This window comes from Danio rerio, chromosome 2 (assembly GCF_052040795.2).
Source record: "Danio rerio strain M-AB ecotype USA chromosome 2, GRCz13ab, whole genome shotgun sequence".
NCBI lineage: Eukaryota > Metazoa > Chordata > Actinopteri > Cypriniformes > Danionidae > Danio > Danio rerio.
The window spans coordinates 17,206,716-17,224,893 of NC_141022.1; the positions used below are offsets into that span (position 1 = coordinate 17,206,716).

Consider the following 18,178-nt stretch of genomic DNA (forward strand, 5'->3'; position numbering starts at 1 on the left):
ACAGGGGCTTTTCAAGTACCCTCATTGGGCACCAGCGGCCCATAGTCACGTCTCTTTGCCGTATTCAAGCTTGGAGTTTGTTTTTGGTCACCAACGGCTCTTAGTTAAGCCTAAAATGTTATGTCTGTCTGTCTGTCAGCAAATGTGCTGGAGGTTTAAGGGTTAAAAATTAGTACCTGTTATGCTTGCCGACATTGTATTATTTGTGGCGTAGATTGCGGCTCCTACTGCTGACAGTTTGTGGGTATCGCTTCTCGGCCTTTTGGCTAAGATCAAGTGTAGTATCTGTTCTTATCAGTATTATACTTGGGCTTACCTCGCGGGCAGTGACAGCGATCGCCTCTTGGAGGTTTCCTGGCTCACAATTACTCCTGTGTTGTGAGCCCTCAACCCTTGAGAGGTAAAGGAATTGCACTTTTTAAGGTAAGACGTTTTAAGTATTTATTGGCTATTTATTGTGGTTTTAGTGTTTTAGTGTGTTTTAAGCTGTTGGTGCCTCCACCATGTCGGCTGCTCGTGCCGGCGTGAGGAGGCACCACAGCGTACGCTTTTTATTAAAAGAAAAAAATGGTAAGCTCCTGGAGATGTCCAGACTGGACTTCTCCAGGAAGCTGATACAAAAAACCTTAAATTTTAGACCTGAAGACCTGAATTGTATAGTGACTCTGCCTCTAGGAAAAGGATTTGATGTTAGTTTTAGAGCTGCTTCCCTATTAAATGACTTCTGGCAAAGGTTTGATGCGGTTAAGATCCAGTTTTCCATGTTTACTGTGGAAAAACTTTCTGACAACACACTTAAAACTGTTATTGTCAGAATGTTTAATGAAACAGTTACTGGAGATGACATTTGTGTGTGGCTGGGCAGATATTGCACTGTTCGAGGCCAGCCAGTCAAGGTGCTAGATGAGGATGGCATCTGGAATTGCTCCTGGCGAATTCCCATTAAACAATGGGAAGATGCCGGGGGCTACCAGGGCCTGAGACATCTGCCCTCAATGATTGTGCTTGGAGAGAACAGGGGCTACATTCATTATCAGGGGATGCCCAAATTGTGCAGAAAGTGTGGGAAGAATGGGCATCTCGCTGAAGCATGCCAGGAGTTAATCTGTGGGAAGTGCAGAGAAGTTGGTCACAGTTTTGAGCAGTGCACCAATGGCAGGCGGTGCAATCTGTGTGGAGAAGAAAACCATCTCTTCAGAGATTGCCCAAAAAGCTTTGCCAACAAGCTGAAAAACAACAAAATGGCCGCCCCACAAGCAAGCATGGTTGAACAAAGGGAGGAGGCGGTCCCTGTGGTTTTGGCGGGAAATTCCCTGCCAGCCACAGGAACCGGCCAGGAAGAAGGAAATGGGGCGGCCATAGGGGCGGAGTCACCCATTTTATTTGAACAGAGGGAGGAAGCCCCTCCCCAACAAAGTGTGACACAAAATGTAACAGCCAATGAGGAGGAGGAAACGGCTTCCTCTCTCCTCACCGTCTCTGAGGCAAGTGTTGACGCTAGTCAAAGTGAAACTCAGTGTTCACTTCCTTATGCTCAGATGCAGAAACGGGCTGCGAGATCTCCTCTAGAAATGGAGGAGAAAAGACTAAGGGCTTCAGAGCGGCTAGATAGTTCCAAATCGGAAGATCTAGACCGCTCATGGCCCTTAGGTTCTCCTAATGGAGTTTCATTTCTGCATGTAAAGCTAAGATCATCATCACCGAAGGAGCTACAAGAGGTCTTCTCTGTGGCTTCTGAAGTGGTTAGCATCTCCTCCCCTGACCCAACACCTGTTGGGATAGGTGAAGAGCAGATGCAACAAGACATAACCTGATTTTTATCTTGTTTTTAAAATTATTGATATCTTTGTAAACTAACTGTAACTCTTTTAAATGTTCATATCCCCTTTTCATCTGCTCATGGCCCTTACTATTTCCACTATTAATGTGAGAAGTGTGAGGAGCCCCATTCGAGCACAAAGCGTTTTATCTTTTTTAAAACTCTTAAAGTCTGATGTGTTTTTATTACAAGAATGTGCCTTACCTTTTATCTCTAATTACAGAAAGTGGGAAGACGTGTGGACCCCAGGTCCCTCCCTATGGAGCGGATCGAACCAAAACAAAAATGATGGGGTCGCAATTTTAATAAACAATCCCAACATTCTGGTGAAGGGTACCACTGTGGTGAGAGATGGGCGGGCCTTTTTAGTAACACTGACTTTTTTAGGAAGAGATTTTAATGTTTTAAATATATACGGACACACTGATAAAAACGAGAGATATGAACTTTTAGAAGACTTGCAGCCCCACATGCTTGGTAAACCTCCCCTAGTGGTGGCAGGGGATTTTAATTGTATTCTAACACAGAAAGACAGGAAAAAGGCAGATTTTAAATTGGACAAAACATCAACTCTTTTAAACAATTTAGTTAAAGATTTTAAATTAGTTGACTGTTTTAGACAAGTGCATCCAAGAGAGGAAGGCTTCACTTGGTTCAGTAGTGACAGCACCAGTGCCTCTCGAATAGACTATATTTTTACAAGAGATTTCCCGCCCGTGGATGCTACATTGACCCCCACCTTTTTTTCTGATCACACAATACTATCCTGCACTCTTTCACTTCCCCCTGGTGTGACGTTAGGCGGAGGGCTGTGGAAGCTGAACTGCTCCCTGTTGGAAGAGGAGGAAGTGGTTAAAGGATATAGGGAGCAGTTCAGCCAATGGCAGACCCTCCAGGACTTTTATGATACACGAGCACAGTGGTGGGAAATGGTTAAAGGGAGGACAAAAACATATTTTAAAAAAATAGGAAAACAGAGAAAAAACAAAAGGAAAAAACGCATGTTGGGGCTGCAAAAACGTTTACAAAGATATTTTAACCTTTTAAACATGGGCTTTGATTTTAACAACGAAATTAAAGAAGTTAAAAAAGAGATGTTGGTTTTAGCAGAGGAAAATAGCAGGGGAGTGATTTTAAGAGCAAAAGAGAAAAAAATTGAAGAAAATGAAAAGTGTACAAGATATTTTTTTAAAAAAATAATCACAAAGGGAGGGGGGATATCAAAGATAAAAAACGACGAGGGGACTATTTTAAATACCACAGAGGGGGTTTTAAAAGAAGTCGAAAAGTTTTACGAAAACTTATATGGGGAAAAAATAGTACACGAGGACGCTTCAAATGAGGTTTTAAATTTTTTAGACAAAAAAGTACAAAAAGAAAAACATTCAGTTTTAACCCAAGATTTTAAGAAAGAAGATTTAGATAAAGCTCTTAAAAGTTTTAAAAAGGGGAAGTCTCCAGGAATGGACGGTCTTCCCCTGGAGTTTTATCAATGTTTCTGGGACATTTTAGCTGGGGTTTTACTGACTGTTTTTAATGAATTTGAAAATTTTAACAAACTACCTGCGGATTTTAGATTAGGAATAGTTTCTCTGCTTTTTAAAAAAGATGACAAGACAATTTTAAAAAATTGGCGACCAATTACTCTTTTAAACACTGATTATAAATTTTTTACAAAGATTTTAGCGACAAGGATGTCGACAGTTTTAGAGGATGTAATCCACCCGGATCAAGCCTGTGCTGTGCCCGGGAGGAAGATCACGGACAGCCTATTGCTGATCCGAGATGCCATCTGTTACGCGAGAGACAGAAACATTCGTCTAGCCGTGGTAAATTTAGATTTTGAAAAAGCATTTGACAGAGTCTCGCACCAGTACTTGTTACAAGTACTGGAAAAAATGGGGTTCCCGGGAAGATTTTTAGCATGGGTGGGACTGCTGTACAACGACCTTGTCAGCAAAATCATTGTAAATGGGCATTTAACAAAAGCAGTAAATATCTGCAGTGGCGTCCGTCAAGGGTGTCCGTTATCCCCACTCCTGTATGTGGTTTGTATTGAACCACTGGCACAGCTCTTGAGAAGGGATAAATGGATTACAGGTTTTAAAATTCCGGGGGGTTTGACAGCATCTTGTGTTTTATATATGGACGACGTTACCCTTTTAACGACAGACCTCACCTCGGCCCGAAGAGCTATGGATTTGACCGATTTCTACGGTCGGGCCTCGGGAGCCAGATTAAACCGAAAAAAGTCCGAGGCCCAGCTCTTCGGGCCGTGGGGTAACGTCGTCACAGAGGGACTAGAGCTGACTTTTAAGGAAAATGATTTTAAAATTTTAGGGGTAAAATTTGACAAAGAGGGTGGGGGAGGGCAAAATTGGAACGACATTTTAACAAAGGTAAACCAAAAGTTGGGATTCTGGGGGTTACGAAAATTAACAATGGAGGGTAAAATTTTGATTTTTAAATCCGTAATTTTACCACTCATTTTACTTGTTTCTTCTGTTTTTAGTCCACCAAGACGTTTTATCAGGAAGTTGGAAAGGGCGGTGTTTTATTTCCTGTGGGGATCCAAGTGGGAGCGCCTAAGAAGAACAGAGTTAAAGAAAAAGCCCGAACATGGTGGAAAAGGCCTCCCGGATCCCCACCTGTTTTTAGGCAGCCGCTTCACCGCCCTGCATTTTAGTTACGCGTTGACCCCATCCAGAGAAAACAAGACGGCTGCCATGACTCGCTTCTGGATGGGGTCCTACCTGAGAACCCTGAAAGTTTTAGCAGTGGACCTTAAGTACCCAGTGTCTTTTAATTTACCTAGGGAGTATGATTTTATAAAGAAATTTTTAAAGAAGTATGTTTTAGAGACTAACGATGTCACCATTTTAACTAACCACAAGGCTCTCATTTCTCTTGTGCAGGATCGAGAGACGGTGAGTCGGGTCCCGGGCCTCACATTATGTGAGGCCCAACAAGTGTGGAGGAACGCGGCCCACCCAGCTCTCCAGAACGGACACAAGGACCTGTTGTGGATGGTGGCACATGAGATCCTCCCGGTCAGGGCGGTCATGCACTCCAGAGGCATGGCCAGAAACCCCGTCTGCCCACGGCCTGGGTGTGGATGCCCAGAGACCGTGCGGCACCTGCTCTGGGAGTGCGGCGCTGCGCGGGACCTGTGGGCCAGGACCGGCCCCCTGTATCATCAGTACCTGCCGGCGGGGAGGGCCCAGATGGACTACCACCTTATCATCCATGGGGTGGGCCAGGGCGTGAAAGACATGACAAAACAGGACTTTACATCGCTCTGGCTCACCCTGACCGCCATCAAGGATGCCATCTGGGTCACAAGAAACCTGCTGGTGGGGAAGCAGGTCACGGTACCCCTGCAAGGGACAAAGGGACTGATAACAACCACGCTACAGGGGTACCGGACCTTGACAAGAGGCCAAGGGGGCCGGGGTCGCACGGAGGAGGTCCCGGCCGCCACCGTACCTGGCCGCCCGTAGATGCACCCTCACCACTCTGGCTACGGGAACAGCGGGCCAGCAGGCCAGAGGAGGGGGATCTCCGCTATGCCCTTGAAACACAGGGGCTGTGACCGTCCTGGAGAGTTGGTGTGAATGGACTTTTTTTGGTATGACTCACCCTCGATCCTGGACAAAGAAATGATTTTATCTTCTTATTGTTACTATTGCTTTTCATGCATTTTTTAACGGACTGGTTTTTATCACTTTTTTTATCAACATCTACGCCAAGGACTTTTTTTTACATAACACACGCACACACAAAAGACTTTCGCACAACATACACTTTTATTTCCTCCAAAAACCCTGATTTTAAAGTGTTTTTGTTAAGTGCCATATGTCTTTTAATGTGTATTGAAACGTTTTAAAATGTGTGTTTTATGTTTCAATTCATTTTTACTAAGTCCTGCGTTGTTAAAATGGTGACTAGACCGTGATTCTTTTTTAGACCCGTTTTAATTTTTATTGAACAGCTTGTTTTTTAGTCTTTCATTTGTTTGCCTTTTTTTTTAAAAAAAAACATGTCCTCTATACACTTGACATTTTATGTTCATTTAAAGTACTTTTGCAAGTATTTATTTATTTATTTATTTATTTATGTATATATTTATTCATTTTTTATTTATTTACTGTTAAGTACTCAAATGAAACTAAGTGAAGAGATATGTTTTTAAATATGATTGTGATGTAAGAAACAAATGGGAAACGCTGTCAATAAATTTTTTTCGTAAGAAAAAAAAAATCTGTTCTTATCAGTATTATACTTGGGCTTACCTCGCGGGCAGTGACAGCGATCGCCTCTTGGAGGTTTCCTGGCTCACAATTACCTCTGTGTTGTGAGCTCTCAACCCTTGAGAGGTAAAGGAATTGCACTTTTTAAGGTAAGACGTTTTAAGTATTTATTGGCTATTTATTTGGGTTTTAGTGTTTTAGTGTGTTTTAAGCTGTTGGTGCCTCCACCATGTCGGCTGCTCGTGCCGGCGTGAGGAGGCACCACAGCGTACGCTTTTTATTAAAAGAAAAAAATGGTAAGCTCCTGGAGATGTCCAGACTGGACTTCTCCAGGAAGCTGATACAAAAAACCTTAAATTTTAGACCTGAAGACCTGAATTGTATCGTGACTCTGCCTCTAGGAAAAGGATTTGATGTTAGTTTTAGAGCTGCTTCCCTATTAAATGACTTCTGGCAAAGGTTTGATGCGGTTAAGATCCAGTTTTCCATGTTTACTGTGGAAAAACTTTCTGACAACACACTTAAAACTGTGATTGTCAGAATGTTTAATGAAACAGTTACTGGAGATGACATTTGTGTGTGGCTGGGCAGATATTGCACTGTTCGAGGCCAGCCAGTCAAGGTGCTAGATGAGGATGGCATCTGGAATTGCTCCTGGCGAATTCCCATTAAACAATGGGAAGATGCCGGGGGCTACCAGGGCCTGAGACATCTGCCCTCAATGATTGTGCTTGGAGAGAACAGGGGCTACATTCATTATCAGGGGATGCCCAAATTGTGCAGAAAGTGTGGGAAGAATGGGCATCTCGCTGAAGCATGCCAGGAGTTAATCTGTGGGAAGTGCAGAGAAGTTGGTCACAGTTTTGAGCAGTGCACCAATGGCAGGCGGTGCAATCTGTGTGGAGAAGAAAACCATCTCTTCAGAGATTGCCCAAAAAGCTTTGCCAACAAGCTGAAAAACAACAAAATGGCCGCCCCACAAGCAAGCATGGTTGAACAAAGGGAGGAGGCGGTCCCTGTGGTTTTGGCGGGAAATTCCCTGCCAGCCACAGGAACCGGCCAGGAAGAAGGAAATGGGGCGGCCATAGGGGCGGAGTCACCCATTTTATTTGAACAGAGGGAGGAAGCCCCTCCCCAACAAAGTGTGACACAAAATGTAACAGCCAATGAGGAGGAGGAAACGGCTTCCTCTCTCCTCACCGTCTCTGAGGCAAGTGTTGACGCTAGTCAAAGTGAAACTCAGTGTTCACTTCCTTATGCTCAGATGCAGAAACGGGCTGCGAGATCTCCTCTAGAAATGGAGGAGAAAAGACTAAGGGCTTCAGAGCGGCTAGATAGTTCCAAATCGGAAGATCTAGACCGCTCATGGCCCTTAGGTTCTCCTAATGGAGTTTCATTTCTGCATGTAAAGCTAAGATCATCATCACCGAAGGAGCCACAAGAGGTCTTCTCTGTGGCTTCTGAAGTGGTTAGCATCTCCTCCCCTGACCCAACACCTGTTGGGATAGGTGAAGAGCAGATGCAACAAGACATAACCTGATTTTTATCTTGTTTTTAAAACCATTGATATCTTTGTAAACTAACTGTAACTCTTTTAAATGTTCATATCCCCTTTTCATCTGCTCATGGCCCTTACTATTTCCACTATTAATGTGAGAAGTGTGAGGAGCCCCATTCGAGCACAAAGCGTTTTATCTTTTTTAAAACTCTTAAAGTCTGACGTGTTTTTATTACAAGAATGTGCCTTACCTTTTATCTCTAATTACAGAAAGTGGGAAGACGTGTGGACCCCAGGTCCCTCCCTATGGAGCGGATCGAACCAAAACAAAAATGATGGGGTCGCAATTTTAATAAACAATCCCAACATTCTGGTGAAGGGTACCACTGTGGTGAGAGATGGGCGGGCCTTTTTAGTAACACTGACTTTTTTAGGAAGAGATTTTAACGTTTTAAATATATACGGACACACTGATAAAAACGAGAGATATGAACTTTTAGAAGACTTGCAGCCCCACATGCTTGGTAAACCTCCCCTAGTGGTGGCAGGGGATTTTAATTGTATTCTAACACAGAAAGACAGGAAAAAGGCAGATTTTAAATTGGACAAAACATCAACTCTTTTAAACAATTTAGTTAAAGATTTTAAATTAGTTGACTGTTTTAGACAAGTGCATCCAAGAGAGGAAGGCTTCACTTGGTTCAGTAGTGACAGCACCAGTGCCTCTCGAATAGACGATATTTTTACAAGAGATTTCCCGCCCGTGGATGCTACATTGACCCCCACCTTTTTTTCTGATCACACAATACTATCCTGCACTCTTTCACTTCCCCCTGGTGTGACGATAGGCGGAGGGCTGTGGAAGCTGAACTGCTCCCTGTTGGAAGAGGAGGAAGTGGTTAAAGGATATAGGGAGCAGTTCAGCCAATGGCAGACCCTCCAGGACTTTTATGATACACGAGCACAGTGGTGGGAAATGGTTAAAGGGAGGACAAAAACATATTTTAAAAAAATAGGAAAACAGAGAAAAAACAAAAGGAAAAAACGCATGTTGGGGCTGCAAAAACGTTTACAAAGATATTTTAACCTTTTAAACAATGGATTTGATTTTAAACAAGAAGTAATTGAAGTTAAAAAAGAAATGCTAGAATTGTCAAAAATACAAAGTAAAGGTGTAATAGTAAGAAGCAAAGAAAAAGAAATTGAAGAAGGGGAAAAATGCACAAGGTACTTTTTTAAGAAAATCATGACAAGTGGGAGGGCAATAAACACTCTAAAAACAGAAGGGAGGGAGGCAAGTACCACACAAGACATTTTAGAAACAATAGAACTTTTTTATACACAACTTTTTAACGAAAAAGAAGTAAATCAGGAAGTCCAAAAAGAAGTTTTATCCTTTTTAGACAACAAAGTTAAAAACAGCAATCATGCACTTTTAACCCAAAATTTTAGCATTTTAGATTTTCAAAAAGCCCTCGAAGGTTTTAAACGAGGTAAATCCCCAGGCTTTGACGGGCTCCCATACGAATTTTATTCAACCTTCGGGGATATTTTAGTGCAAGATTTAATGACTGTTTTTAATGAATTTGAGAACACAAATAGACTTCCTGATAGTTTTAAAATGGGGATTGTAACACTTTTGTATAAAAAAGGAGATAGACAGAAATTGCAGAACTGGAGACCTATTACACTTTTAAATTTTGACTACAAGATTTTTAGCAAGATTTTAGCTTCACGAATGACCACAGTTTTAGAGGACGTGATCCACCTGGATCAAGCCTGTGCTGTACCTGGAAGGAAGATCACGGACAGCCTCATACTGATCAGAGATGCCATCTGTTTTGCGAGAGACAGAAACATTCGGTTAGCAGTCCTAAATTTAGATTTTGAAAAAGCCTTTGATCGAGTCTCGCACCAGTACCTCCTAGAGGTACTGAAAAATATGGGTTTCCCGGGGAAATTCATAGCCTGGGTGGGATTGCTATACAATGGGTTGACAAGCAAAATCCTAGTAAATGGGCATCTATCAAAGGAAGTTAAAATTTCCAGCGGCGTCCGTCAGGGGTGTCCGTTATCCCCCCTTCTGTACGTGGCATGTATAGAGCCTTTAGCACAGATCTTGAGAAGGGACAAATGGGTCAATGGTTTTAAGGTACCAGGGACAGGGGGACTGATCGCTAAGTGCGTCTTATACATGGATGATATAACGATTTTAGCCACTGACTTTTTAACCCTACAAAGAGTTTTAGATTTAACAGACTGGTATGGTCGGGCCTCGGGCGCCAAACTAAACAGGAACAAGTCCGAGGCCCAACTCTTTGGGCCATGGGGGGACGTACAGACGACGGGGCTGGACCTTATTTTTAATGACAACTTTTTAAAGATTTTAGGGGTGAAGTTCGATAAAGAGGGTGGAGGAGGGCATAACTGGGATGATATTTTAAATAAAGTAAATAAAAAGTTGGGATACTGGGGTTTGAGAAAGCTGACTATGGAGGGCAAAATTTTGATTTTTAAATCTGTGATTTTACCCCTCATTTTACTTGTTTCCTCTGTTTTTAGTCCACCGAGAAGTTTTATCAGGAAGCTGGAAAGGGCGGTGTTTTATTTCCTGTGGGGATCCAAGTGGGAGCGCCTAAAAAGGACTGAACTGAAGAAAAAGCCAGAACATGGTGGAAAAGGCCTCCCAGATCCCCACCTGTTTTTAGGCAGCCGCTTCACCGCCCTGCATTTTAGCTACGCATTGACCCCATCCAAGGAAAACAAGACGGCAGCCATGACTCGATTCTGGATGGGGTCCTACTTAAGAAGCCTGAAAGTTTTAACGGTGGATCTTAAAAACCCAGTATCTTTTAATTTACCAAAAGAATATGATTTTATAAAGAAATTTTTAAAGAAGTATGTTTTAGAGACCAACGATGTCACCATTTTGACTAACCACAAGGCTCTCATTTCTCTTGTCCAGGATCGAGAGACGGTGAGTCGGGTGCCGGGCCTCACATTATGTGAGGCCCAACAAGTGTGGAGAAACGTGGCCCACCCAGCTCTCCAGAACGGACACAAGGACCTGTTGTGGATGGTGGCACATGAGATCCTCCCGGTCAGGGCGGTTATGCACTCCAGAGGCATGGCCAAAAACCCCACCTGCCCACGGCCTGGGTGTGGATGCCCAGAGACCGTGCGGCACCTGCTCTGGGAGTGCGGCGCTGCGCGGGACCTGTGGGCCAGGACCGGCCCCCTGTATCATCAGTACCTGCCGGCGGGGAGGGCCCAGATGGACTACCACCTTTTCATCCATGGGGTGGGCCAGGGCGTGAAAGACATGACAAAACAGGATTTTACAGCGCTCTGGCTCACCCTGACCGCCATCAAGGATGCCATCTGGGTCTCAAGAAACCTGCTGGTGGGGAAGCAGGTCACGGTACCCCTTCAAGGGACAAAGAGAATGATAGCAACCACGCTACAGGGGTACCGTACCTTAACAAGAGGCCAAGGGGGCCGGGGTCAAACGGAGGAGGTCCCGGCCGCCACCGTACCTGGCTGCCCGTAGATGCACCCTCACCACTCTGGCTACGGGAACAGCGGGCCAGCAGGCCAGAGGAGGGGGATCTCCGCTATGCCCCTGAAACGCAGGGACTGTGACCGGCCTGGAGAGTTGGTGTGAATGGATTTTATTGTTAGGACTCACCCTCGATCCGGGACAAAGAAATGATTTTATTTCTTTGTATTGCGTCTACGCTTTTACATTGTTTTTACTGGACCAGTTTTATTCGCTTTTATCAACGCTGCGCCTGGACTCTCTCGCTTTTAACATAACACACGCACACACAAAGACTTTTTGCACAACATACACTTTTATTTCTTCCAAGAACCAAGTTTTTTTTTTTTTTTTTTTAAAGGGAAATTTTATGTTTATTGTCTGTGTTTTATTGTCTTTTAAAGTGTGCAAAAATGTTTTATCGTGTGTTTTGTTTTGCTTTAGTTCCATTAAGTCCAGTGCTTAGTTAAAATGGTGACTAGCCAACAAGTTTTTAGGCCAGTTTTATTGTTTTATTGTTTATGGTTTTATTTTTTATCCTTTATTTTTATTGAACAGCCTTGTTTTTTACCCTATTGTATGTTTTTGTTTTTAAAAACATGTCCCTTTTACAAACATTATTGTATTTTAAGTTCACACAAAACACCTGCCCTTTTAATTTATCCTCTGTTTTACTCCTATTCATTTACTCTGGAAGATTTTAAGGGAAAAATGTGAACAAAAAAGATAAAGATATGTTTTTGGAGATGAAAATGTTATGGAAAACGCTGTCAATAAATTTTTTTTTTTTTTCGAAAGAAAAATCTGTTCTTATCAGTATTATACTTGGGCTTACCTCGCGGGCAGTGACAGCGATCGCCTCTTGGAGGTTTCCTGGCTCACAATTACCCCTGTGTTGTGAGCTCTCAACCCTTGAGAGGTAAAGGAATTGCACTTTTTAAGGTAAGACGTTTTAAGTATTTATTGGCTATTTATTTGGGTTTTAGTGTTTTAGTGTGTTTTAAGCTGTTGGTGCCTCCACCATGTCGGCTGCTCGTGCCGGCGTGAGGAGGCACCACAGCGTACGCTTTTTATTAAAAGAAAAAAATGGTAAGCTCCTGGAGATGTCCAGACTGGACTTCTCCAGGAAGCTGATACAAAAAACCTTAAATTTTAGACCTGAAGACCTGAATTGTATCGTGACTCTGCCTCTAGGAAAAGGATTTGATGTTAGTTTTAGAGCTGCTTCCCTATTAAATGACTTCTGGCAAAGGTTTGATGCGGTTAAGATCCAGTTTTCCATGTTTACTGTGGAAAAACTTTCTGACAACACACTTAAAACTGTGATTGTCAGAATGTTTAATGAAACAGTTACTGGAGATGACATTTGTGTGTGGCTGGGCAGATATTGCACTGTTCGAGGCCAGCCAGTCAAGGTGCTAGATGAGGATGGCATCTGGAATTGCTCCTGGCGAATTCCCATTAAACAATGGGAAGATGCCGGGGGCTACCAGGGCCTGAGACATCTGCCCTCAATGATTGTGCTTGGAGAGAACAGGGGCTACATTCATTATCAGGGGATGCCCAAATTGTGCAGAAAGTGTGGGAAGAATGGGCATCTCGCTGAAGCATGCCAGGAGTTAATCTGTGGGAAGTGCAGAGAAGTTGGTCACAGTTTTGAGCAGTGCACCAATGGCAGGCGGTGCAATCTGTGTGGAGAAGAAAACCATCTCTTCAGAGATTGCCCAAAAAGCTTTGCCAACAAGCTGAAAAACAACAAAATGGCCGCCCCACAAGCAAGCATGGTTGAACAAAGGGAGGAGGCGGTCCCTGTGGTTTTGGCGGGAAATTCCCTGCCAGCCACAGGAACCGGCCAGGAAGAGGGAAGTGGGGCGGCCGTAGGGGCGGAGTCACCCATTTTATTTGAACAGAGGGAGGAAGCCCCTCCCCAACAAAGTGTGACACAAGGTGTAACAGCCAATGAGGAGGAGGAAACGGCTTCCTCTCTCCTCACCGTCTCTGAGGCAAGTGTTGACGCTAGTCAAAGTGAAACTCAGTGTTCACTTCCTTATGCTCAGATGCAGAAACGGGCTGCGAGATCTCCTCTAGAAATGGAGGAGAAAAGACTAAGGGCTTCAGAGCGGCTAGATAGTTCCAAATCGGAAGATCTAGACCGCTCATGGCCCTTAGGTTCTCCTAATGGAGTTTCATTTCTGCATGTAAAGCTAAGATCATCATCACCGAAGGAGCTACAAGAGGTCTTCTCTGTGGCTTCTGAAGTGGTTAGCATCTCCTCCCCTGACCCAACACCTGTTGGGATAGGTGAAGAGCAGATGCAACAAGACATAACCTGATTTTTATCTTGTTTTTAAAACCATTGATATCTTTGTAAACTAACTGTAACTCTTTTAAATGTTCATATCCCCTTTTCATCTGCTCATGGCCCTTACTATTTCCACTATTAATGTGAGAAGTGTGAGGAGCCCCATTCGAGCACAAAGCGTTTTATCTTTTTTAAAACTCTTAAAGTCTGATGTGTTCTTATTACAAGAATGTGCCTTACCTTTTATCTCTAATTACAGAAAGTGGGAAGACGTGTGGACCCCAGGTCCCTCCCTATGGAGCGGATCGAACCAAAACAAAAATGATGGGGTCGCAATTTTAATAAACAATCCCAACATTCTGGTGAAGGGTACCACTGTGGTGAGAGATGGGCGGGCCTTTTTAGTAACACTGACTTTTTTAGGAAGAGATTTTAACGTTTTAAATATATACGGACACACTGATAAAAACGAGAGATATGAACTTTTAGAAGACTTGCAGCCCCACATGCTTGGCAAACCTCCCCTAGTGGTGGCAGGGGATTTTAATTGTATTCTAACACAGAAAGACAGGAAAAAGGCAGATTTTAAATTGGACAAAACATCAACTCTTTTAAACCATTTAGTTAAAGATTTTAGATTAGTTGACTGTTTTAGACAAGTGCATCCAAGAGAGGAAGGCTTCACTTGGTTCAGTAGTGACAGCACCAGTGCCTCTCGAATAGATTATATTTTTACAAGAGATTTCCCGCCCGTGGATGCTACATTGACCCCCACCTTTTTTTCTGATCACACAATACTATCCTGCACTCTTTCACTCCCCCCTGGTGTGACGATAGGCGGAGGGCTGTGGAAGCTGAACTGCTCCCTGTTGGAAGAGGAGGAAGTGGTTAAAGGATATAGGGAGCAGTTCAGCCAATGGCAGACCCTCCAGGACTTTTATGATACACGAGCACAGTGGTGGGAAATGGTTAAAGGGAGGACAAGAACATATTTTAAAAAAATAGGAAAACAGAGAAAAAACAAAGGGAAAAAACGCATGTTGGGGCTGCAAAAACGTTTACAAAGATATTTTAACCTTTTAAACAATGGATTTGATTTTAAACAAGAAGTAATTGAAGTTAAAAAAGAAATGCTAGAATTGTCAAAAATACAAAGTAAAGGTGTAATAGTAAGAAGCAAAGAAAAAGAAATTGAAGAAGGGGAAAAATGCACAAGGTACTTTTTTAAGAAAATCATGACAAGTGGGAGGGCAATAAACACTCTAAAAACAGAAGGGAGGGAGGCAAGTACCACACAAGACATTTTAGAAACAATAGAACTTTTTTATACACAACTTTTTAACGAAAAAGAAGTAAATCAGGAAGTCCAAAAAGAAGTTTTATCCTTTTTAGACAACAAAGTTAAAAACAGCAATCATGCACTTTTAACCCAAAATTTTAGCATTTTAGATTTTCAAAAAGCCCTCAAAGGTTTTAAACGAGGTAAATCCCCAGGCTTTGACGGGCTCCCATACGAATTTTATTCAACCTTCGGGGATACTTTAGTGCAAGATTTAATGACTGTTTTTAATGAATTTGAGAACACAAATAGACTTCCTGATAGTTTTAAAATGGGGATTGTAACACTTTTGTATAAAAAAGGAGATAGACAGAAATTGCAGAACTGGAGACCTATTACACTTTTAAATTTTGACTACAAGATTTTTAGCAAGATTTTAGCTTCACGAATGACCACAGTTTTAGAGGACGTGATCCACCTGGATCAAGCCTGTGCTGTACCTGGAAGGAAGATCACGGACAGCCTCATACTGATCAGAGATGCCATCTGTTTTGCGAGAGACAGAAACATTCGGTTAGCAGTCCTAAATTTAGATTTTGAAAAAGCCTTTGATCGAGTCTCGCACCAGTACCTCCTAGAGGTACTGAAAAATATGGGTTTCCCGGGGAAATTCATAGCCTGGGTGGGATTGCTATACAATGGGTTGACAAGCAAAATCCTAGTAAATGGGCATCTATCAAAGGAAGTTAAAATTTCCAGCGGCGTCCGTCAGGGGTGTCCGTTATCCCCCCTTCTGTACGTGGCATGTATAGAGCCTTTAGCACAGATCTTGAGAAGGGACAAATGGGTCAATGGTTTTAAGGTACCAGGGACAGGGGGACTGATCGCTAAGTGCGTCTTATACATGGATGATATAACGATTTTAGCCACTGACTTTTTAACCCTACAAAGAGTTTTAGATTTAACAGACTGGTATGGTCGGGCCTCGGGCGCCAAACTAAACAGGAACAAGTCCGAGGCCCAACTCTTTGGGCCATGGGGGGACGTACAGACGACGGGGCTGGACCTTATTTTTAATGACAACTTTTTAAAGATTTTAGGGGTGAAGTTCGATAAAGAGGGTGGAGGAGGGCATAACTGGGATGATATTTTAAATAAAGTAAATAAAAAGTTGGGATACTGGGGTTTGAGAAAGCTGACTATGGAGGGCAAAATTTTGATTTTTAAATCTGTGATTTTACCCCTCATTTTACTTGTTTCCTCTGTTTTTAGTCCACCGAGAAGTTTTATCAGGAAGCTGGAAAGGGCGGTGTTTTATTTCCTGTGGGGATCCAAGTGGGAGCGCCTAAAAAGGACTGAACTGAAGAAAAAGCCAGAACATGGTGGAAAAGGCCTCCCAGATCCCCACCTGTTTTTAGGCAGCCGCTTCACCGCCCTGCATTTTAGCTACGCATTGACCCCATCCAAGGAAAACAAGACGGCAGCCATGACTCGATTCTGGATGGGGTCCTACTTAAGAAGCCTGAAAGTTTTAACGGTGGATCTTAAAAACCCAGTATCTTTTAATTTACCAAAAGAATATGATTTTATAAAGAAATTTTTAAAGAAGTATGTTTTAGAGACCAACGATGTCACCATTTTGACTAACCACAAGGCTCTCATTTCTCTTGTCCAGGATCGAGAGACGGTGAGTCGGGTGCCGGGCCTCACATTATGTGAGGCCCAACAAGTGTGGAGAAACGTGGCCCACCCAGCTCTCCAGAACGGACACAAGGACCTGTTGTGGATGGTGGCACATGAGATCCTCCCGGTCAGGGCGGTTATGCACTCCAGAGGCATGGCCAAAAACCCCACCTGCCCACGGCCTGGGTGTGGATGCCCAGAGACCGTGCGGCACCTGCTCTGGGAGTGCAGCGCTGCGCGGGACCTGTGGGCCAGGACCGGCCCCCTGTATCATCAGTACCTGCCGGCGGGGAGGGCCCAGATGGACTACCACCTTTTCATCCATGGGGTGGGCCAGGGCGTGAAAGACATGACAAAACAGGATTTTACAGCGCTCTGGCTCACCCTGACCGCCATCAAGGATGCCATCTGGGTCTCAAGAAACCTGCTGGTGGGGAAGCAGGTCACGGTACCCCTTCAAGGGACAAAGAGAATGATAGCAACCACGCTACAGGGGTACCGTACCTTAACAAGAGGCCAAGGGGGCCGGGGTCAAACGGAGGAGGTCCCGGCCGCCACCGTACCTGGCCGCCCGTAGATGCACCCTCACCACTCTGGCTACGGGAACAGCGGGCCAGCAGGCCAGAGGAGGGGGATCTCCGCTATGCCCCTGAAACGCAGGGACTGTGACCGGCCTGGAGAGTTGGTGTGAATGGATTTTATTGTTAGGACTCACCCTCGATCCGGGACAAAGAAATGATTTTATTTCTTTGTATTGCGTCTACGCTTTTACATTGTTTTTACTGGACCGGTTTTATTCGCTTTTATCAACGCTGCGCCTGGACTCTCTCGCTTTTAACATAACACACGCACACACAAAGACTTTTTGCACAACATACACTTTTATTTCTTCCAAGAACCAAGTTTTTTTTTTTAAAGGGAAATTTTATGTTTATTGTCTGCGTTTTATTGTCTTTTAAAGTGTGCAAAAATGTTTTATCGTGTGTTTTGTTTTGCTTTAGTTCCATTAAGTCCAGTGCTTAGTTAAAATGGTGACTAGCCAACAAGTTTTTAGGCCAGTTTTATTGTTTTATTGTTTATGGTTTTATTTTTTATCCTTTATTTTTATTGAACAGCCTTGTTTTTTACCCTATTGTATGTTTTTGTTTTTAAAAACATGTCCCTTTTACAAACATTATTGTATTTTAAGTTCACACAAAACACCTGCCCTTTTAATTTATCCTCTGTTTTACTCCTATTCATTTACTCTGGAAGATTTTAAGGGAAATATGTGAACAAAAAAGATAAAGATATGTTTTTGAAGATGAAAATGTTATGGAAAACGCTGTCAATAAATTTTTTTTCGAAAGAAAAATCTGTTCTTATCAGTTTAATATCTGATACGTGCCCTACCCGGGCACTATATATTAAATTGATTTTTGCAGCTGGGAGATGGGTTAGGGGCTTGCTCCACCCACTCCACGCATCGACCTGGTATTGCAGTACCTCCGGGAACGGTGCACTCATTAAGCGGTGAACAGCAGAACTAGATTGCATGAAATTTAACATAACGTTAGATTGAATGTAGGGACTTGCGCTTCTTTGCGATTAGGTATCTGTCTTATGCGCTCGTTTAGACAGTGAGCATGAACAACCCTCTTGGCAGGATCCTCTTATTCTAGTCCATGAGCCACGATGCACATATTGCAACTCAGGGAGGAAAAAAAAATAAATAAAAAAAATCCATCCAAAATTCCCAATCAGGACCTAAGTCTGACCTGGGGGATGGTGGGTCCAGAGAGCTGTGGAGAGGATAATTCCCAATCAGGA

The 18,178-nt window shown here is 43.3% G+C and overlaps 1 long non-coding RNA gene and 2 other non-coding genes across 3 annotated transcripts; all 3 read left to right on the top strand.

Annotated features, from left to right (window-relative positions):
* Positions 1 to 246: 246 nt before the first annotated feature.
* Positions 247 to 432, top strand: LOC147846279 (U2 spliceosomal RNA). The gene has a single exon (XR_015479305.1). It is a non-coding gene; the product is annotated as a U2 spliceosomal RNA (small nuclear RNA).
* Positions 247 to 18,108, top strand: LOC147846278 (uncharacterized). The gene is made up of 2 exons (XR_015478347.1): positions 247 to 297; positions 17,738 to 18,108. It is a non-coding gene; the product is annotated as an uncharacterized LOC147846278 (long non-coding RNA).
* On the top strand, positions 17,690 to 17,876 carry LOC141379423 (U2 spliceosomal RNA). Its single transcript, XR_015479295.1, has one exon. It is a non-coding gene; the product is annotated as a U2 spliceosomal RNA (small nuclear RNA).
* Positions 18,109 to 18,178: the final 70 nt, after the last annotated feature.